The following is a 22,884-nucleotide window of genomic DNA, read 5'->3' as shown; positions in this document are numbered from 1 at the left end:
TCCCATTCCCTTTTGTGTGGTGGGAATATGAGGTAGGAACACGAGGAACTGCTTATTTCTGAGTTTGCATTAGCGTGTGCTTCCAAAGATAACTTCTGCTCCCTAAAGGGCTCTGCTTTCCCCGAGAACCAGGACTGCTGTCTTTTAAAGACTAAGCTGCTTCATGTGTTTCCTCATTTCCTGGTGAGCGATGGCAGAGAAGTGGACTTGCCAACTGTGCTGCTGCTGTACGGTCACGTTAGGCTTCGCATTGCTTACTAAATATGGTTCAGTGGTCTGTTAAAATTAATTCCACATTAATTGTTTTAAACCCAACAGCATCCTGTGCTGCTTTGGGTGAGCAATTGCCTTTCTCTGCTGGGAAATAATTTTGGCATTTCATTTGGAAAAAAGTAATTAACTACATGGGTATGCTCAGTTGAGTAAGTCATTACAATCTCTGACTTATGCAAATGAGATTGTTGAAGTATAATTCCAACTGAGATAACTCCACACACACGTAAACTTCTAATATGCGTAGTCCGGCAGAATATTGGTGTGCAAATAAAAGCTGTTCACGGGTTAATTTTGAAATCTCAGTTGCAGAATCAATTTTCAAGGGGTAAAGAGCCTGGGAGTTCCCAAGGATCTTTCTTGGCGTATCGCTTAGAATCATGGAATGGTTTGGGCTGGAGTTCCAATCCCCTGCTATGGGCAAGGACGCCTCACCTTAGACCATGTCACCCCAGGCTCAGTCCAGCCTGGCTTTGAAAGCTGCCACGGATGGAGCATTTACCACTTCTCTGGGCACCCTTTACCAGCACTACAGCACACTCATAGGGAACAACTTCTTCCTTATCTCCAACCTGAACTTCCCCTGTTTCAGTCTGAACCCATCACCCCTTGTCCTGTCACTGCAGTCCCTGATGAAAAGTCCCTCTCCATCATCCTTGTAGCCCCCTTCAGACACTGGAAGCTGCTCTGAGGTCTCCACGCAGCTTCTCTTCTCCGGGCTGAGCAGCCCCAATGTTCTCAGCCTGGCTCCATGCAGGAGGTGCTCCAGTCCCTGATCATTCTCATGGCCTCCTCTGGACTTGCTCCAACAGCTCCATGTCCTTCTTACGTCGGGGACACCAGAGCTGCACTCAGTGCTGCAAGTGAGGTCTCACGAGAGCAGAGTAGAGGGGCAGGATCACCTCCTTCAACCTGCTGGTCATGCTTCTTTGGATGCAGCCCAGGATACAGATGGTTTCTGGGCTGCGAGCACACACCGCCAGCGCATGTTCAGTTTCTTGTTGACTACTTGATGGTTACCATGATGTATTCACTGGTTCAGGCATCCCTGTGCTTGTTTTACTGCAGCTTTAGCATGAAAGACATGTTCAGGGTCATCCTGCTCATATTCTTACTTGCTTTAATTATGATGTTCATTATGGGTGTTACAAAGACAGGTTGCCATGCTCATGGATTTTAGCAGTTTCTTTCTGGCTTCTGAGTAACTGTCTTGGACTTCTTTGTTCCAAGTTTAAACTTTTAAGTGTTTATTATTAATTTGTTTTTGCCTTCTTCATGATCTTCCTACGGCTTTTTCTCTTTTGGAACATGATGTTATCATGCAATTTTCTTGGCCAGTTTAAGATAAAGAGATGGCTACAGAAGCTAAACAGGCCCAAAGAAAGAGCTAGGAAATTATTTTTTCCTAGCAAATTGATTACCTGCTCCAAATACTCTCTTTTATCCTGAAATTACATGGGGAGAAAAGGGTATTTTTGGGACAGATTCCAAAAACAAGGAAACATGTTTTTCCTTTGTTCTCACTATCTGATGCTGTGTAGACTCAGCATTAGATTACATTGCTCTTTTTCTTTTTCCTGTTTGGAAGAATCACATTTTATATTAAAGCCTGAGTTAAACCAAGGGGCTGATGTCTCTGGAGTTTGGAAACCCCTTCTGCTAGTAAGACAAGAGAGTTTCTGTAGGATTTGATGTATCGCCCTCTTGGATAGTGATTTGGTGGGAGTTAATAATTTTCTGCCTACAGTGTAATCAGGAGCTTGCATCCATCTTATCCTCTTGATTGATGAACATAACTCTGAACACGAGAAGGGATGAGCCCTTGGATGGAGGAGGTGGAGAGATGGGGAGAGAAGGAATTGTGGATGGCACTGACAGAAGCTCAGATATCTCCCTGGGAGAGCCTATCTCCTCTGACAAGCCTGATTAAAGGAGAAATGGTTTTGGAAGCACAGGGTCAGTGGCTCTGACCAAGATGCTATTTCATTTAGTGAGCTGGCTGGTCTGTGCCTTGCACTGAGGCTCTTGTAGCAGGAGAGAGCTGTTAACAAGAGATGTTTAATCATCTCTGGATGACAGGGAGCTGCCAAGTGGCTTGGCAGCTTGAGAAGCCTTTCTGCACTCCCAGAAAGACAGGTCTTTGCAGATGCTGAGGTTTCGACAGGAGTAGTCATTCCCAGCAGAGTCAACAGACTTGATTTTCAATTTGCATTTCCTTTGAACATGGCAGACCATCTGCCTTCTGTATATAGACCAGGGCCATGAATTACTGGATCAGAATTAATATGTAGGGTCATTCAAATCTGTAACAGCTCTGAAATGCTTAGGTTTAGGTAAATGAAAGGGGAGAAAATAAATCTTATAATAATAAACCTCTGGCTGACTACTGAGTGGAGAGGTCTGACTTCTGTAGCGGTCACAGCCCATATCCAGAGCTGGGTGTAAGGCTTTCTCTGCAGTTGAAAGTTTTATCCTGATTAATGAACCACCGCATGAAATCCCTTTTAGATTTATTACTTTATCCTTTTAGGGGGTAAGCATTCACCTGAAGAAGGATATATCTGAAGTCTGGGTCTCTGCTATCAGGAGCACTCTATGTTTCTATTGGTAAAACCCTCCCAGCTTAATTAGAACATCTTCACTACCAGAGACTCAACCATGTCTTACAGACGTTACACTGGTTGCAAGTGTTCTAGCAAGGAAGGAGAAACACTACAGCATTTCTATGTGTGGAGACCTTGTAATAGCCTTCCAACATCTGAATGGGGCTTAACAAGGATGCTGGAGGGGAACTCTTGATCAGGGGCTGTAGTTATAGGACAAGGGGTGATGGGCTCAGGCTGAAACAGGGGAAGTTCAGGTTGGAGATAAGGAGGAAGTTCTTTACTGTGAGGGTGCTGAGGCGCTGGCACAGGCTGCCCAGAGAAGTTGTGAATGCTCCATCCCTGGCTGTGTTCAAGGCCAGGTTGGACAGAGCCTTGGGTGACATGGTTTAGTGTGAGGTGTCCTTGCCCATGGCAGGGGGTTTGGAGCTGGGTGATCTAAAGGTCCTTTCCAACCCTAACTATTCCATATGACCTTGGTCTTACCACTTCTCCTGTCTGAGTGCGTGAGGGTTAGGGAGGAAACCTGGCACAAAAAGATTCTTTCTCCTCTCAGACAGGCCAGGTGACTCCTGTAAGGTTTGTGTGTTCTTCTTCTGTCAAACAAATACAAAAGCAATCAAGAAAATATCAGGTCTGTGAAGCAGAATTTGTCTCTGGCAATTCCTTGAAGCGCAGCAGCAGGTTTCACCTTCGTTAGTTCCTCAATGAAAGTTTTTCAACTCCGTGTAAGGCAAAAAGAAGAGAGTTGTTTCTTTGAAACAGAAATTCTGCTGCAAGGTCAAGCTGAGATTGTTGCTGCTTTAATAAACACCTCAAATTGTCTCTGATTAATTCTAAATAAATTTGGTGCGTGATAAGTGATTTCGAGCAAGTGCTGTTGACACATTGAGCTGACTAAGATTAAGAGGAGAAAGAGATGAACAATGGGGTGAGATTAGAAGCTCTTTGTCACGCAGATCAGGACCCTGGAGTGGAAGGATGACACAATCGTTTGTCATGTACTGTAGTGAGGGGAATGAACAAGGGTTTGTAAGAAGATGGTTTGGAGAGAGAGATACTTGGAATGTAGCCAAGCTGCTCAGCAGGTGAAGTCAGTACAAGCCATCAGAAAGGGACACAGTGGGGCAGTATGAAGTTTATTTCTGCTTGTGGGAAGGGAAAAGTGTGGCAAAGCAGTGGAAAACAGTGGTACAAGTGAGATAGGGTATCTGTAACTGCATGGTAGGAAGGGTCAATCAACTTCAGGTACGGGGCGGGTTTGTGGGACCCACTAGCACAAGTCCTAGTTTAGTACTAGGAGCAAAGTGTTTCTCAGCCAAACAAATGTTTTGACTCCAGGAAGAGTCATGGGAATATAATGGATATAATGGATATGGCCACACATAGTGGTCATATCCAGGAGAAGTTCAATGATCTGGCTTTCTTGCCTGATGTATGATGACAAGGTTTGCAACAAGACCAACTGTGGCAATGCACCAAGAGAAACAACACACCCCTCCAACACCCCTGATTGATGTCAAGGACCATGGTGGGGGTACAGTCCCTCTCCATCATGTAATGTTAAGTCAAGCCCTCAGTACAGTACAGATCTCTCACTGAGTAAAAAAGGTATAGTTATTACTCAGCAGAATAAATACACTCTAATGGAGACCCACTGATATCCTTTATACTTACTCATCAGTGCCAAAGACATTGTAGAGGATGACGAAACTGGGGAGCAACTATTAAGTGGCATAAAAGAAAAGGAGACAGATGGAGTCAGAGTGGAAATGCCCACAAGGCTGATGAAAGGGGTGCTGTTGCTTAGAATATTTGATATAGTCCAGATATACACTGAGAAATGGCTGCAGGGAATGAATCTTTGCTGCCTCTCTGGTTTCAGTGTCCTAGAATTTCATTCCAGCTCAGAGAGCAAGGGGTTTTTTGCATATTCTGTAAGACAAGGGAAACAGGGTTTTTACGAAAGTCTATACATTTATCTTAGTCTAATAAAGTTACATAACCATGTATTCCCCTCCCCCATTAAAGAAAATTAATTACAACGGCTAATTTTTTTTAATGAATGTCTTAATTACACCTTTGCCTATTAAAAACCACTACAGAAATTCAAATCGTCCCCATTAACAGGTGAGAGATGTTTACTAATGACCCCACACTGGGTCTTATATGAAAAATTCTTATGGAAATTTATTGCTCTCCATAAAAGCAATGACTTATTCAAAAGAAGGAGATGATATTGTGTGCAGGCAGGGAGGGGGGCCTGGCTGAAGTTGCTGGGACTGGTACATTTGCAAATGGGCTCTTCAGGGCAACATAAATAAATACAGCAGAACTCTGAAGAAAATAAAATAGCGTGAATCATAAATCAAAGCAATGTAGTGGAGCGGCAGAGGACACTGCAAATAGATAGGGTAACAGAAGGAAATATTGGCTCAGGCATAAATAGCTCTTAATAAATCATCAGGCAACGGGAGCAGGGCAGCAGCATCCTAACTGAAGATAATGACAGCTGGAAACATCTTGCTGGTGTTTGTGCATTTGCTGCATACATAGTCTGTAGATCCAGGAATATGCTGGAAAGGTCTCTAAGCCCTTCTGCATTCAACAGGGACATTCAACAGGGACATTCAACAATTCCCCTCTGTCCTGAGAGGGAATCAGGATCCAGCAGAAACTGAAGTCTATCTCTGGGATGACTGCTGGCGACTTGGTCTTGAGAAGAGACTTTAGGCTTTCTCCCATCCTCTATGTCAACTCTCCAGGAGATTAGGCTCCAGCTATTGTATTTTAAGGCTCTGTTTCTCAAATCAGGGCCTCTTATTTGCTGTGCAGTGTTTTGTGGGCCATAAGTTTTCACACCAATTCAGTAGCTATCAGAGGTAATCTGGATGAGGACCTTAAAACCTAACGCCATTTCCATGTCTCCTTGGTTCTGCTTAAGGTGATATGAATGCCTGACACAGGCATCACATCAGTGCTGCTAGCTAAAACATGTTTCTTTTTTTTTGAGGATGTTTCAGCTTGCATGGAGAATTCACACCAAAGGAGTAGGTGGGAAATTCCTGCTGATCTGCCATTAGGAATCACTGTCCAACTTTTAGAAGAAAATCAGTCTAAGTAGAAAGTCTCAAAGAGGCCATAAATCAGGTAGATTTTACACTAAGATAGTGATCCCAAGTTTGTCACCATGTGTTTCCCCAGAGCTAAGAAACATTCTGTAAAGATATAGACTATATTATCTTGGTGCAATCTAAGAGAAGGAGATCATATACAGACTAAGAAAGCTTGGGCTGCTAAGCCTGGAGAAGAGAGGCTGAGTGGAGACCTCAGAGCAGCTTCGAGTCGTCTGAAGGGGGCTACAAGGATGCTGGAGAGGGACCTTCATCGAGGACTGTAGTGATAGGACAAGGGGTGATGGGTTCAAACTGAAACGGGGGAAGTTCAGGTTGGAGATAAGGAAGAAGTTCTTTTTTGCAAGGGTGCTGAGGCACTGGAAACAAAGCAGTGGCGAATGTTGCATCCCTGGCAGTGTTCAAGGCCAGGCTGGGTAGATCCTTGGGCAACATGGTCTAGTGTGAGGTGTATCTGCCCATGGCAGGGGGTTGGAACTAGATGATCTTAAGTTCTTTTCCAGCCCAAACCATTCTATAAGTCTATGTACCTAGACTTGGACTGTGCTGGTTGCTAACCTCAAAGAGATTGGTAAAAACAGAGGATATCAGCTTTCAGTTCCAGTTTCCTCAGGGCAATCCAATCATAAAATATCCAAGGTAGGAAACAGGAGTGAGAAAAAAACATGTCAACTGGAACAAGACTTAAAATCTGCATTGTGGCTCTTTCTTACAGGGAGTTGCGGGTGGGTATATTTCCTGGACAAAGCAGGTGGTCACAGTAGTTGAGTACACTGGGTCCTCTGCTCCAAAAGTCAATGAGGTGATGTTGTTGCTATTGTGAAGATAAAGCACACATAAGATGAAAGGAAGAGAGCAAAAGGAGCTGCATGTCATTTTGCAGTCTGTTTATTAGGAGAAAAGGAAACAGAGACTGGAACTCCTACACTCCAAATCTTATCTGCCTTTGATAGAGCTGTCAGCTTTAACATAGCTTTTTTGCTTACCAAAAATGATAAGGTAGGCCATGAATTTTAATAAAACAAACAACAACAGAAAGACTGATTGGTTTGCTTTGGTGTTTGATTTTGTCCACTAACCTTGAGGAAAACAGAATCGGGATTAATATGTAAATGCATTTTCAATGTGAATATAGTGACATTGTAATAGAAAGTAATGCAAAAGTTACTGCTGATGAATAGCTCCAATTGTTCAGCTGGTTAGCCTATTTAGAACAACATTAGCCTGTGAACAGGCTACTTACTACTGTGGTCACTGTGTTTTATGACCTCAAACAGCAAATGTACGTTTATATGTCTATAAGCCATTCATCACCCAGAGCAAATCGCACTGTTTAACTTGAGAATATCAAAGTTCCCAAAGAGGAGAGTAAATAAAGCAGACAAGGGAAGAAGCGATTGCATCTGACAGTGTTAAGAAGGGTATTAGGTTGCTGCTGGTCTTGCTTGCTAGATGCACTTACAAGCTGATTGGCACTAACTAGCATTGATAGTGGTCCCTTGAAGCTTGCAGACTCCAACCTGGAGGAAGTGGAGGAGAGTCAATGCCTTTTTCTGAAGACGTTCCTGAATATTCACCTCAAAGCTTTATAGTGACTGTAAGGAGGTATGTGAGTGGGGTAATGCAGTCATTGGGACAGTGAAACAGCCATGCCAATGCGCTCTGCCAGTGTCAACACCTACTGGCAAACATGGGGAAGGTGGTGCATGGTGGCCCTCAGTGTGGATAAGAGGGACTTTCCCACTGTAGACACTTCCAGTGCCCTGGCAATATAAGGAACTGACCACTCACATCCATGGCTTCCAATGTCTACATTGTACTGGACTTTAACAACAGCACATCTGTTTCCTTGGTCTGTGAGGTTAGAAGTTATTGTTGTTTGAGGTACAAGACCAACCCACTACACGATTACTTGCCTGACCTTTGAAAGCATCATTTTTGTCTGTGAACAAAGATTATGGCTGATGGTAGGGGTAGCAGGTCAACTTCTGGTGGTTTTCTGTTGCCTGATTTCTGCACCAACTCGACTGTGATGGAGCCAGTGGGAAGTGGATGCCCTGGGAGGACACAGGAACTATGTGTACAAACCATACCAGAACCTTATGCCTGTAACTCCTCCACTCACAGCAATAACCAGTTATCACATCTTTACAAGGGTGTCTATGGTTTTGATTTATACAACCCAGATGATAATACATCTCTCATTTCCTAGGTATCAGTTGTTCAGCAGTGATGGATTGCTCTTAAAGAAAATACATATTCTGCAGTGTGAGCATTTCATTAGCATTCTACTACCTTAAATTCTCTTTGGCAGCACTTGTCCCTTCTTGTCCTCAACCTCTTCTTGAAGCCATAGGGCTCTGTGAAACAGCTGCTGTGCTCTGCCTCAGGTGTACTCACAAAGAGTATCACAATATAAAGTCTGAATAAGCCTGCTAGAGTGGGGGAATTTTATATACCAAGATAATTTTCATCATTATCATAACGGGAATCAGCATTAGCAAAAAGATGTCAAAATGTTACCGTGAAAACAGAAGATCACTGCCAGGAGGGAGAGATGGTGCACCCCAGAACCGTGTTTGTTAGGTAATAGCAGCTGAGGGATGTGACAGGCTTACGGCAGGCATGTAGGAGATTCCAACAGAGCTGGAGGTTGGGCGGGCTCTATGCCAGCTTGTGGCACTAAGCCACTGAGCAAATGCCTCCTGAGCAAAGTGCCATTGCTGGGGTGCTGCAATGATAGTGTGGTCCTGGTGCAAGCTGGGCAGATGTCTAAGTTGGTGATCCTAAAAGCAGCACAGATAAACTTTGCTTTTAAAGACCATGAAAAGGGTTGATTGTGCTGCTCATTCTCTTTCAGTCAGTGGTCAGGATTGCTTTGTAACTAGGAAGAATTTCTTCAGATGAGTAGTTTAATTGCAAGATAGGGTGAGGCTGATGAAAGCACTGTCACAAGGCTGAGATAGGAGTTCAGAGATCAGAATAGGCCGGAAATCAGGCTCATCTGAACCAACAGACATAGTTCTGGTGAGGGTTTCTGCACTTGACTTATCCCTATGCATTGAATAGGGTTAGTAAAAGGATTAAACAGGTAAATGACCCAGGTTTGGCCAGGCTGGACAGTCTTAGGTAAGATGGTTTAGTGCGAGGTGTCCCTGCCCATGGCAGGGAGTTGGAACTAAGTGATCTTAAGGTCCTTTCCAACCTTACTTGTTCTATGATTCTATGATTCTAAGACAAGATGTGGCAATAATGTAGTGATTAAAGTTCAACATTTGGTATAAATGGCTCAGCCTAAAGGCTATGAACAGCTTGTGGAAAGAAGGTGATGATGGGAGCTAGTAAACAGTGGTATAACAAGCATGTGTAGGCACCTTTCAGATGAACCCTGAACCCTTAACTCACTTGAACGGAGTTTAGAGATACACAAGACAAGAGACAAGATGACATCTGTTGTTGTCTCATTTTCTTTTCTTTCAGATTACAAACTAAGTCATAGTGTTATGGAAATGGCTCCAGTGCCTCACATTAAGTAAAACCATGGCAAGGCTCAGAGTATGAATTTCCTAACTTCCCATTCAACTTCTATCATCATTAAAACCAGCATCTTTCAGGCTTGGGGGGTTGTGTGAACTGTGAGTGCAGGGTGTCTATCACAGAGTCGTTTTCCCCTTGCTAAAACTAGCCACAAGACATTGATTTGTATTGCCTTGTGGGAGTCTTTTGTGCACTGAAGGCAGCAGCTAAATAACTCACGGTACCAAGAACCCTTAAAGCAGCTATGTCAGATTCTATCCCCAGGAACCACAGCGAATGTCTATGTGAAAAGCTGGGTCCCATTTCAGGCCACCTAAGCCCTTGTATGGGAAATGTGTATCAGCCCTAGTTTTAGCTTGTTTGCTAGGACAAGTGGGAATGCTTGCTGCTTCTTCCCCCACCTACTGTAGAAAACCAGGAGACGGAGATGTGGTACGTTTAATGATTTTAACAGGAAAGAAGGAATATGAATACTAAATGTTTCATATCTGCAAATTTGCTTTTTCCTCCCACTACCTTTTCAACACTGTAGACAGCTGACTCCATCACCTACCATTAGAAACCATGGGAAAAAGTAAATTGAACACTTTCTGTCAAGCAGGGGTAATGGGAAAAAGGAATCCCTTCAGCGCATCTCAAGGTGCAGGGGTCTTCAGCTCAGGACTTTTCAGCCCAGAAAAGAGACAATGGTATGAAATAAGTCTATTAAACTGTTTAGTGTCTTAATCAGATAGGAAAGAATAGCCTACAGACTCTCCAGGTTAAAAAACTGAGGGCTTGAGGGTGGCAAATTCAGAACAAAGAAAAGAAGATTGGTTTTTTATCGTATCTTTATCATATCAAACTGTGGAGCTCTTTGCTACAGAGGCCTGTAGGTGATACAGATTTAGATGAGCTCACAAAGCAGTGGGGCAAACCATGGAAGAAAAGCAGATTAAAGTTCAAATACAAGATGCCTGATTCAGGATCTTCTCACACAGATGTTGTCAGAAGCTGAAATAACATCCTAATAAGTAGACATGTGTTGCATGCGGGCCAACTTGGTGCAGCCACTCTTAAACTTCCATGTCCGTCACTGAATGAAGGACATGATTTTGGTGGACCTGGCACCAGATGCTCAGGTGATAACAGCAGGTCCAAAGCAACATTCCGTTTCTAGACATCTCTACAAATACTGATACTACTTCCCAGGCCCATAGCTGAAAGCAGAATTTAGTTTGTTTTGCTCTGAGTTGTAGGTTTTAATTGAGCATCAGTTTCACTTTAGATGTCTCATTAGCAGGGCGACATTCTCATATTAGATGAAAATCATCAACACACAGATTTCCTTATCTCCACGTTGCTGTCATGTCTTTTGTCATCCGGGTTGATGGATCAGCATGTTCTGATCTGTTAACATTTTATGTAATGCCACTATTATTGTTTTCTCTCTCTATTCCTCTTTCTTTAGGAAGTAATAAAGTAAATAAAAGGAATATGCAAAGTATTAACTGCCTTTATGACTGAGTGATTTCCTTGCTGCATTAAGCAATTGCTTTTGTGCCAGCACCTCTCATGAACGCTCAGGATGCTCTCCTGATGTATTCATGACAGTTGCTTTGTTGCGACCATTGCATGCATGGCTGCCTCTTCTGAAACAAGCTCATGATTATTGATATCCAGGATTCTTCTTTTCAGCTTAGTAGCCAGGAGGGGGTGTCCGTGCCTTACAAATCAGCTCGCTTTCAAGGCTGGTGGTAAAACGACTTCAAGCAGCCACAGCACTGTGAAAAGTCAGCGTGAATTGGGCAGAGAGGAGGGAGCGATGGGGGGGAGCAGCACCAGCTTGACAGCAGAGGAGGGAATTGCTCCAGTGCTGCAGAAATGGAGGAGGTTTTACGTTGCAAGTGGACTGGGCTGTGGGGAGCAGCAGGAAGCAAGAGGAAGTGATTCCCAGGATGTGACAGAGCATGTCAGACAGATCTTACTCTTTGTGCTGCCCTTGATTCTCACTTCACATTTGGCCCAAAGTCATAGAACCATAGAATGGTTTGGAAGGGACCTTTAAAGGACCCTTTAGCATCCCTGGCGTGAGCAGGGACATCTTCAGCTCGATCAGATTGCTCAGAGCTCTGCCCAGTCTGACCCTGAATGTTTCCAGGGATGGGGCATCTACCACCCCTCTGAGCTGTTCAAATGGGATGCCTCAGCTCATTTTGCACAAACATGAGGTTTTGGGGTGTTCTTTTTCCCTGAGCTTTGTTCTGTATTCAGCTGCTTTTAGCAGAAGTGTCAAGAAACACCTATGAACTGAGTTACAAGCGCAAATGAGCACTCCCTAACTTTGTGCTACAGTGTCAGTGTGTCTATCTGACCCGGACACCCAGGATCCAACCGTAATCAATGGAGACCCAGTCAAGGGAGACCATGGAGCTCAAGGTGTGACTTGTCCGACCACTGTAAGCATCTCTGTTACGTGATGGTTTCCTCTCCTGTAGTGACAGGACAAGGGGTAACAGGTTAAAACTTAAACAGGGGAAGTTTAGATTGGATCTAAGGAGGAAATTCTTTCCTGTTAGGGTGGTGAGGCACTGGAATGGGTTGCCCAGGGAGGTTGTGAATGTTCCATCCCTGGCAGTGTTCAAGGCCAGATTGGACGAAGCCTTGGGTGAGATGGTTTAGTGTGAGGTGTCCCTGCCCGTGGCAGGGGGGTTGGAACTGGATGATCTTGAGGTCCTTTCCAACCCTAACTATCCTATGATTCTATGATACAAGCTGCTTACTAAAACCCCTTGACTCAAATGGCAATAAAGATGACTCCTGTGAGTACTTCCTACTTCCTTTGAAGTTTCCCACCTCAAGATGTGTCTCAAAGCTGTTTAACCTTGCCATGTAAACTGCAGGCGTTGCTCTTGAACTGTTTGTCCTATGGACATCAGGCTCCTAGTGCAGGCATTGTTCTTGAGGAAAGCATAGTCGGTTGACACACAGTTCCTGGACTATACAAACAGAACTTTTCAGACATGAGTCATGTAAATCCTTGCGTCTCCTGGAAATGTCTAATATCTGCAAAAGATATTCAAGAGATAGAAGAATTAATTCCAGTTTTCAAAATGGAATATCCACCTCCTCATACATCTGTGTAGTGTGACTTCTGTCCTGGAAAAAATGGCTTGGGGTGAGTAGGGCATGAGAAAATAGCAACAAGAGGAGAAGCAACAGTGATGGCGAGGAATAAGTTTTGGGTAAGCTTATTTCATGGATGTTATGAAGCTGTTGGAAGCCAGTAACTCTAGGTGTGACGAGGAATGGAGCTGGGAAACACTGAGAACTTGTTTCTCACACCAACTTTAAGACCACTAGGACACATTTTTTATGACTTACAGAGACAACTTCATCCTTGGAAAGGGGATAATAAAAGGTCACTGAGCTACTGCAACTTATGGCACAGTAACTGGAGAAGTCCTGCATAGATTTGGAGGCCATTGTCATACACAGTGAGGGGAAGGTTAGGGTTATTCGAACAGCAAAAGCTGGAGCCAAAGCCTAAAGGACAATAACAGTATTGTGAAAAACTCAGCTCATGTCCTTTGATCCACTGGAGACTCAATGCCCTCAGGTCATTTATCACCTCTGGTGCGTAATCCTCTTTTCTCCAAGGCTGTGGTCTAAAATGGCTATAACTAACCAAGCTTCCTGCAGTTTAGTGGGCTTTACTTAGGAGTCATCTAGGGACAAATGCACAGGAGCTGGGTAATGTAATTATTATTAGAGAGATTTTTATTCAGGAGACTCCGCAATGTTAAAAGTGCCTTGCTGAGGAAAAGGGAAAGAAAGAACTTAAAGGTCATTTAACAACCTGTCTGATAACAGTGAAATGTTCTCTCTTCACAGAGTGTGTGGCCAGACAGAATTTCCTGATGACATTTTTAATGACCCCAGCTCTGAGAATCTAAAATTTCCCTTACTTAGATGGAAATTTATTTAACTTTTCTTACAAGTAATCACACTGAAGCAGTATTTTCACATTAAAAAATGCAACAGATGACATTATGCAATGTGAAGGCAACTGTTCTCATAATGAATCTGTAGCAGTCGATCTGTAGAGTATTTCCTGTAGCCAAAACCACTCTGAAAAGCTTATTATGACAAAAGGATATAAATGTCAAAATTAAGGGAGGAATAAGGCCAGGATAAGTAAGATTCAATTCACCTAGTTTTAGCTGTCTGAAGATGTATGGGCTTTATGCAGTTGCCCATATGTAGCCAGTTTTGGAGATGCTTTAGGAATCCCACACTGCTTCTAGTTGTGGGTGAGGAAGGGCAGAGGCTCCTGTGAGTCCTGTGTCCTACCAATCAGTCTTATCTGTATACCCTTAAACATCACATAATGCGTGTGAGAAAGAGAGTCGTGCCCTAAATTCACACCACGGAGATGTGCCCATCTCAGCAACCCTGCTGGGCATCTTTCTATAGGAAATGGAGCTATGACCCACTGTGAGCAAGGGATGGTGTTCAAAGCATCAGTCATCTTAACCTACAGTAGATGTGTGCATTTGGTTGGGTGGAACTTTAAATTCCCATCTCCATGATCCCTCATTCTGCTCACTATCTCCCTTTCTACTTGCATCCAAGACATCTGTGCATCCTTTCAGATGTCCTGGTATTTACAAACTGGCCTGCTGCTGCTCTGGAAGGGTGTGAGTAACTCCTAGTTACCAGCCCTAGTACACTAGAACATCCCAAATGACATGAAATACCCTGTGTGAACAACTGAGTTGAGCTCTCAGTGTGTATTCCTTGTTCACAAAACATGTTAAATGTAAGCAACATGTTATGGGACATAACTGTAGAGTTTGGAATGCCCTTCTGTGCTTATGAAGGTGTGCTATTGGAAAAAGTATTACTGGTGAAGAAGTGGCCTTGAAAGCAATATATGTATATTTGAAAAACAGTGCCTATTTTCATAGATTTTTAGGGTATTTTCTCCTACTACTTACAATTCAGTCATCAAAAAACAACAACAACAAAAAAAAAAAACCCACAAAAAACCCCCAATAAACCAAAACAAACAAAAAAATCCAACCCTAAAGCAACCTTGTCTCTTTTTTTAACAGAAACTCCAGAAATGTGAAAATTAAATCTATTTTTTTTTTCAATCCATGGCATATACGGAAAATAAAACTAATTTCCTGTGTAAGTTCGAGATTGGTTTGTTTGCTTGTTTGTTTTCTCTTTCTCTAGCTTTATGCAACCTAATTTATCACCATAGGGTCACATGAATGTCATCTTTTTCTCTTTTCTTCTTTCAAACAAGTGATGGAAAGGCAGCATATAAGGTACTGTGAATAAGGCACTCACTATTATCATTAGCATGTGAAAAGAACTTACCAACTAGTAAGCAATGCCAGTTCTGCCCCCACGACTGCAAATGGTTTCCTCTTTGTACATCTTGTTTCTCAAATGTTCCTCAGCTGAGCTGCTCTCAGGGCTATGCTGAAACTTGGCATTTCAGATGAACTATATGATTTATAACTTTTATATATGTATTGATTTGAATGTCAAGATGAATCTGAAAAACTAAGGCTGAAGAGCAAGGAAAGTTGATGTGTGAAAAACCTCTACTGCCATAGAATTTGAAAGTGTACATGTTTATAGAAGTGTAGACAAACAGCTTGCTGGACACAACAGGGAGCAAAGATCTCTTCCACTTGGATGAGCTGGGCTCTGGTGATCATCTCTGATAAGAAGATAGAGGTTTATAGAACTTTAATACTTACATCATAGAATCACAGAACAGTTTGGGTTGGAACGGATCTTTAAGATCACTTAGTTCCACACTCCTGCCATGGGCAGGGATACCTTCTACTAGAGCAGGGTGCTCCAAGCCCCTGTGTCCAACCTGGCCTTGAACACTGCCAGGGATACGGCAGCCGTTCTCACCATAATGGACCAAAGTCACTGACTTGTCCATCCCAAATGCAAAGGTCATGTGCAGAGGCGAGGATGGAACAGCTCATTTCAGACCCAGCAATCCTTGGGCTTTCTGCAGACTCACATTGTGAGTTCATGTTTTCTAATTGCCTTTTGCACCTGTGTGGGAGGGGTTAAAATGACAGTACCACTTAGAATCATAGAATGGTTTGGGTTGGAAAGGACCTTAAGATCATCCAGTTCCAACCCTTCTGCCACGATTTCTCACAAAAGCTGGGAGTCAACATTCAGGCCTGTTCTCACAGGGGTGCGCTAGCATTGTCCACTCTTCAGTGGTGACCACACCACAGAGAAAGTATTTCTTAGATGACGCTATGGAAAGATCACAATGGCATTTTATCATGGTGCACTTCCAGAAGGCTAAGCATTTACTTGGTATCAATTCTTGGTATATAAATTCTTTACTGTTAGGGTGGTGAGGCACTGGAATGGGTTGCCCAGGGAGGTTGTGAATGCTCCATCCCTGGCAGTGTTCAAGGCCAGGTTGGACAGAGCCTTGGGTGGCACGGTCTAGTGTGAGGTGTCCCTGTCCATGGCAGGGGGGTTGGAACTGGATGATCTTAAGGTCGTTTCCAACCCTAACCATTCCATGATTCTATGATTCTATCTCAAGTAGTCAGATCCTATGAAGTATAATCCTTCAATAGTGACTAACAGAGCCAGGAAATGCAACCAGATACTCTTAACACTCTGTTATCCTTTCCTTTCCTTTCTAGCTAGAGAGATCTTGATGCCCTGACACAATCCCTCCTTGACCTCCTTCCTTGAAATCTGTGAGGGGTTTATGAAGAATAGGGGATTTCTCTCCAGGAACCCAGAGCTCTTTAATTCCTCCATGAACATAATTCAGTCTTTAATTTTTCATCAATGGTGGCTGATGGCTTTGAGAATTCAATTTTCTCCTTTTTATTGAAAGAGGCAGCATAGCTGAAATTCAAGCTATTTCTCACTTTGAGATGTAGAGTGGAGCAGGTGGTTCCCAGATAAAGCACAAAAGGCATCTTTGAGGTCTCACTTCTATTCTACAGTCCTGCCAAGCCACAGCAGTAAGTCTCTATTCCTCAGTGCCCCAGCTTCCCTCCTTGTGATCATTTCAAAGGTGTATAGTGAGTCATGACTCATTAAGAGTCCCTTGGGACTCTGGATATTATCAGTTGGCATAACACAATCTGTCTGGGAAAACGAGAAGGCAAAATCATTCTCGAGCTATTGATCTGTCTTTTCCATGTGCTGTATCATTTGTCACTGTAATACCCAGGCACCTCTCAAGATGCCCAACTCAAAGGTATCTTTCTGTTCTCCTCTTCCAGACATTCACTTCGTTTCCTCACTCTCCTTTGTAATCTAATGTTCTAATGTAATCTAATGTTCCAGCTCCAAGAGTCTCATCCAGCAAGAGACACATGAAATTCTTTGCACATGTGACCAAATCAACACAGTCTGTACATGCCTCACCCGTCAGAAACACAACTTTTAACTGAACCTGACAGTGAATGCAATGGGAAATTAGAGGGTGTGCACTGGGGTGAGGAGGAAGGATAGGTTGCTTATGAGCTGCACTATACAAGATCAATATAAACTGAATTGTGTCTCAACTCTCTTCCTAGACGTGCCCACATGAGGGATAACAGATATAAGATCATGTACTGAAACAGTACTCTGTGTCTGATGAGGATGTGAGTAGTGATGTACATGACTCACAGGATGGGGATTTCCACCAAGCCCTATCCAAAGTAAGGACATTCGGGACTTTCCCTTCCAGATAGTAAAGCTAGAGAATTCAGTCCCATTTCTCCCTAAGGCTGGAAGTGCCAGAGCTCAAGGGTGCCTCAGTTCTTGTCTTGAAACTGTGGTTTCATACCTTTGCTAGGGGAACCCACAGATCCCATCCACAAGACAGTACTTTTATTGCTCTGAGAGAATGGTATAGAGGGGCTGGGAATCCTCCAGACATTCATTTTGTTGGCCAGTGACTGCAGTGTACAAAATTAATTGGATTTGATAATTTTAGAGAGACGGAGATTCATTTCAGAAGTTAACAGTAGACTTTGCAAAGCTTGAGCATGGGGTCATAGGTGTGAAGCTATTTCTGTATCCTTTTCACTTTCTGTTTAACATAAGAGACATCAAAAACCTTGTCGAGACCAGAGTTCAGGGTATCCTTTCTCTAGCAGTTTTGCTAATGATACAGAATTAATAGAACGATTAGATCTGATGGCTGTTAGACAAATGAGACATGTACAGACAAATGGATTCAACAAAGTCCTATCTCCCCAGCATCTGCACAGTGACCCTTGGATCCATTCTATCAGGAGACATCTTGGGCCAGTAGACTAGGAGGCTGGATAGGCAACGGGGTTGGAACTATATGATGTTTAAGGTCCCTTCCAATCCCAAGCATTCTATGATTCTATGCATTGAATCAATGAAGTTTTCAGTGTCATTGCCAATGTGGGGTTGTTTGCACCTCCATAAGGGATTTTCCTGCCATGAAAAGTACAGTTTATTGCCCAAATAATACACAGGTTATGTATATGTTGAAAAAACCCTGAAAAAGCTGATGGCTCTGTAAACATCGTCTACATATCTGAGTGCCTTTGCGCAGAATCAACTCCAACCACCTCCAGCTGGCATGGCAACATCCACTTCTTGCTTGAAGGAAAGCATCTCACATCAGCCTTTGGAAACTCTCTGAGCTGCTGTGTGGAAGGTGATTGCCTCCTGCACTATCAAAGGCAAACTGTATTTAGCACTGAAGCCTGGACTGCAAACACAGTGTGACTCCTTTTCTCCAGTCTCTGCAGTGTGGTGGCAATATCACCTTATTATGGGAATACATGGAAGTGTACAACATCAGGTTGGACATGGCATGGAGCAACCTGTTCTAGTGGAAGGTGTCCCTGCCCATGGCAGGGTGTTGGAACTGGAAGAGCTTTAAGGTCCTTCCAACCCAAACCATTTTATGATTCTAGAAGAAGGAAGTGGATATGTCATGGCCCTCAGGGTTTTCTTCTCTGCTTTAGATTCCTTTTTCTTTTCCATGTTTCTTTCCTTTGTTTTTTGTTTTCTGTTTTGTTTTTTTATTATTATTATTTTTTGGCTTTTAGATAGAAATAGAAGCATGAAACACAGCACCAGGCTCCAGTGTAGGGCACAGGCTCTCAATGCTTGCTTCAAAGAGTCCAGGGCACTAGGGCTGGCTGTTCAGCAGTGATTGCAGTGCTCTTTCCATGCTATAACTACAGTCTACACTCTGTTTGAACCCATTGTCAAGCTTAGTTAGAAGAGAACTTTTCTCCCAGTTCAGGCTACTGGGGATGTCACGTTCCGCCCTGTGTTTTAGAGCAAAGCCCTTTTCCTGGGGTCACCAGGACTCAGATTTAGCAAATCCCTTTGGTAAGCTCTAATGATATGAGCAGCGGCTTCCTTCCCTCTTCTGTTCTACTGTGACTCATCGTAGCTGTGATTTTGTGTCTTTTATTATAAGCTGTGTGATTCTGATAGTGGTCTGTCACCACTGACAGTGGTCTGTGACCACTGACATGGGGAGATGGCTCTTTTTTGACTTTTCTGGACCAAATAGAATTTCAGAGATGCACATTGCGCAACATGTGCCGTCTCACTCAGACGCCCTCTCTGAAACAAGGTATATGACAAGTAGGTCCCTTGGCTTCACAACACACCTCTTCCAGTACCAGAACAGCCCTGAAGCCACAAGACCTTCCTTCACTCCATCAAGGCTCTTTCCAAACCAGGCAAGTTCAACTTGTGTTTGCTGAAGTTACAGATAGTGGGTTTTTTTTAGTAGATTATTTTGTTGTGCAGAATCATAAAATGGTTTGAATGGTTTGGGTTGAAAAGGACCTTAAGATCATTCAGTTCCAACCCCCTGTCATGGGGAAGGTCTCCTCACATTAGACCATTGAACCCAAGGCTCTGTCCAGGCTGGCCTTGAACACTGCCAGGGATGGATTCACCACTTCTCTGGGCACCCTGCGCCAGTGCCTCAGCACCCTCATGTTAAAGAACTTCTTCCTTATATCTAACTTGAACTTCCCCTGTTTCACTTTGAACCCATCACCCCTTGTCCTATCACTGCAGTCTCTGATGAAGATTCCCTCTCCAGCATCCCTGTAGCCCCCTTCAGACACTGGAAGCTGCTCTGAGGTCTCCACGCAGCTTCTCTTCTCCAGGCTGAACAGCCCCAGTGTTCTCAGCCTGTCTCCATACAGGAGCTGCTCCAGCCCCTGATCATCCTTGTGGCCTCCTTTGGACTTGCTCCAACAGCTCCATGTCTTCCTTATGCTGAGGACACCAGAAGCGCACACAGTGCTGCAAGTGGGGTCTCACAAGAGCAGAGTAGAGGGGCAGGATCACCTCCAACCTGTTGCTCACGCTCCTTTTGATGGAGCTCAGCACATGGCTGGTTTCTGGGCTCAAGCACACACTGAAGCCAGCTCATGTTCCGTTTCTCATCAACCAGCACTGCCAAGTCCTTCTCTGCAGGGCTGCTCTGGACTTGACTAATCTGGAGGAGATACCAGGGAGCCAAATACTTGCTGCCCAGATGTCTTTGGCACCCATTAACAAGAATCAGATGGGAATGAGATAACACCACACTGAGAACTCCTATTGCCATTCATTGCTGTGTTCAGCAGACCTGGGCCCTGGCACTTACTCTGACCTTTGTAATTCCTTGATTTTATTTTCTTTAGATCAAGTAAAGTCCTGATTTCCATGTCCCACTGCCCAGAACCCCACTGTCCAGAACCCCACCCCTGTGTCCTATCAATTTGGATTATAACTACAAAGCAATACCTATATTTTTGTACCATTCTTCTGTGCTGGAGCCAATGGATTTTTCAAAAGGGAACAGCAAAACAGTGTAATTTTCTCTTTTTTCCTTCCAAAACTGACAGAAAGCAGGAGGGTGCCTTTCTTTGACTTGTAATGAGAAAACAATCATACCAAAGAGATGAGCAGAGTTTAGATTAGATCCTTAGTGAGCTGGTGTTACTCATGCAGAGCACTTGTAATACATTTAATAGCAATAGGAAGCAGGAGTCCCACAGCCAAAGTATATTACTAGGGACCTGAAACAAGACATTAATTATTTAGAGCTACATTTTGAGAAACTGGGTTCTTTGCCCTCTGGGACCACCCTCCTCTGTCTCTCAACTTGCTATCAATTCATTCCCAAGATTAATTCAGAGCATATTTCTCCTTCCCTGGAACTGCTTTAAACTGAGTAAAGGTACATTGCTGAAACAGGTGGAATTAAATTGGCAAACCAGAGATGTGACTAAGAGATGAAATCAGACCAGCAATGCCCCAAAACTGATATAAAACCACTTTCTCTCTTCTCTTCTCTTCTCTTCTCTTCTCTTCTCTTCTCTTCTCTTCTCTTCTCTTCTCTTCTCTTCTCTTCTCTTCTCTTCTCTTCTCTTCTCTTCTCTTCTCTTCTCTTCTCTTCTCTTCTCTTCTCTTCTCTTCTCTTTTCCCTTCCCTTCCCTTCCCTTCCCTTCCCTTCCCTTCCCTTCCCTTCCCTTCCCTTCCCTTCCCTTCCCTTCCCTTCCCTTCCCTTCCCTTCCCTTCCCTTCCCTTCCCTTCCCTTCCCTTCCTATCTCTCCTCTCCTCTCCTCTCCTCTCCTCTCCTCTCCTCTCCTCTCCTCTCCTCTCCTCTCCTCTCCTCTCCTCTCCTCTCCTCTCCTCTCCTCTCCTCTCCTCTCCTCTCCTCTCCTCTCCTCTCCTCTCCTCTCCTCTCCTCTATTTTCTTTTTTTTATCGTCCTCCATTTTTACTCATGAAGAGACAAGCTTCTTTCCCTACTCAACTTAAAATCCACTGCTTTGAAGTCTGATTCCTCTGACTGTAGTTAGTAAAATGCATGTGGCATCCAACAGAGAACAAATTTTATCATCTAATAACAGTTTTTAATGAAGACTGCTGAACATCGCACATCATGGTTTCATTTATTCACAGAGGTTGATGCATAACTTTGTTTTTCCTCTTGCCTTTGCAATTACTAGCACAGACTTAAGTAAGGCTGTAGGTAAGAACAACCCTGACAGTCACTTCTAGCCTCTGCCTAACATCAGGTAAACGCTTTCCTTTCTGAAGCGGAGGGCAAGAAGTGGGGGGAGTGAGTGGACGAGCTGTGTGGATCGGTTTAAACCATGGCACTTAGCAGCAGGTGGGTTAGAGATAGTGTGGTCTCAGGAGCTAAACCTTAGAGATGATATATGATGCTTTCTTGCTGTGACTATGATGTCCTTGCCCCAGATATTTCACTGCACTGTACCTTTGTTTCCCTGCCTGTGTTTTGTCTTCCTGCATTAAGCTGTGATCGCTTTGCTTGTGGTTAGTGCTGTGCATACACTGTTCTCCTCTGCTCTCTAGGTGCAGGCTGATTTTCAGCCTTCATGTAGGTCTGATGGGTATGGCTCACTGCCTGCTACCAGCCAGCACCCCTAGATCCCTTTCCGCAAGGCTGCTGTCCAGCTGCTCCTCTCCCAGTTTATCCTTGTGCCCAGCATTACTCTTTCCTAGGTGCAGAATCCATCATTTTGATCTTTGACTCCTAGATATTGCTAAACACTTGGGATTCAGCACAGATGTAGAGGACCTGACACAACAGCTCAACAATTGGCTTCATCTCCAAGAAACATCATTTGTTCCTGGAAATGGAAGAATCACAGTGAAGATTAAATTCTCCCCCAACACATCAGTCCCTATTCCAGCTCAAGGGGGAGATGTGGACAACATTCAGGCTGCTGGTGGTGAACCTGGGCTTCTTTCCTTCAAGCTCACCCTCTGCTAATCCTACTTTTAAGGATTAAAGCATCATTTTACTGGTGAACTGTTTGCAGAATAATCTGTTTAGGACAACAATTTATGAACCTTGTATAGGATAAAATTCATATAACTGCAGTATAAGTGAGAAACACTTGTATTCACCTGCAAAACATTTCTGCTCTAAGTGCTCTCTGACATCCTATTGTGGATGCATTTACCAGCTGCAAATCTCAAAACCTTGTTCCCCACTTCTCCTGGGCTCCATTACCCCAAGTTTACCAACATAAAAACTGGGGTTGTGGGAGCTGGTGACTGAATTAGCTGCTGGTTTCTTCAGTGTCCTCGTCTGCAGGAGCATCTGGCAGTGATTTCTGTTTGCACACGTCTTGCTGCCTGAATTAGGCTTATTGTGATTTATGTAAACACAGTGTTGAGACGGTTTGCCAGCCAGCACAGGGAAATGGCTAATCAGTTTTGCTTCAGGAAAACAGACCCAAGGGAGGCCTGGAATCTCCTCACTTCCTCCCATCTCTAAGGTTTGCAAACAACTCAGTCCAGAGAATAACTGCA

This window comes from Lathamus discolor, chromosome 2, assembly GCF_037157495.1.
Source record: "Lathamus discolor isolate bLatDis1 chromosome 2, bLatDis1.hap1, whole genome shotgun sequence".
In the NCBI taxonomy this organism is placed as follows: Eukaryota; Metazoa; Chordata; class Aves; order Psittaciformes; family Psittacidae; genus Lathamus; species Lathamus discolor.
Note: the sequence above shows the minus strand (reverse complement) of the source record.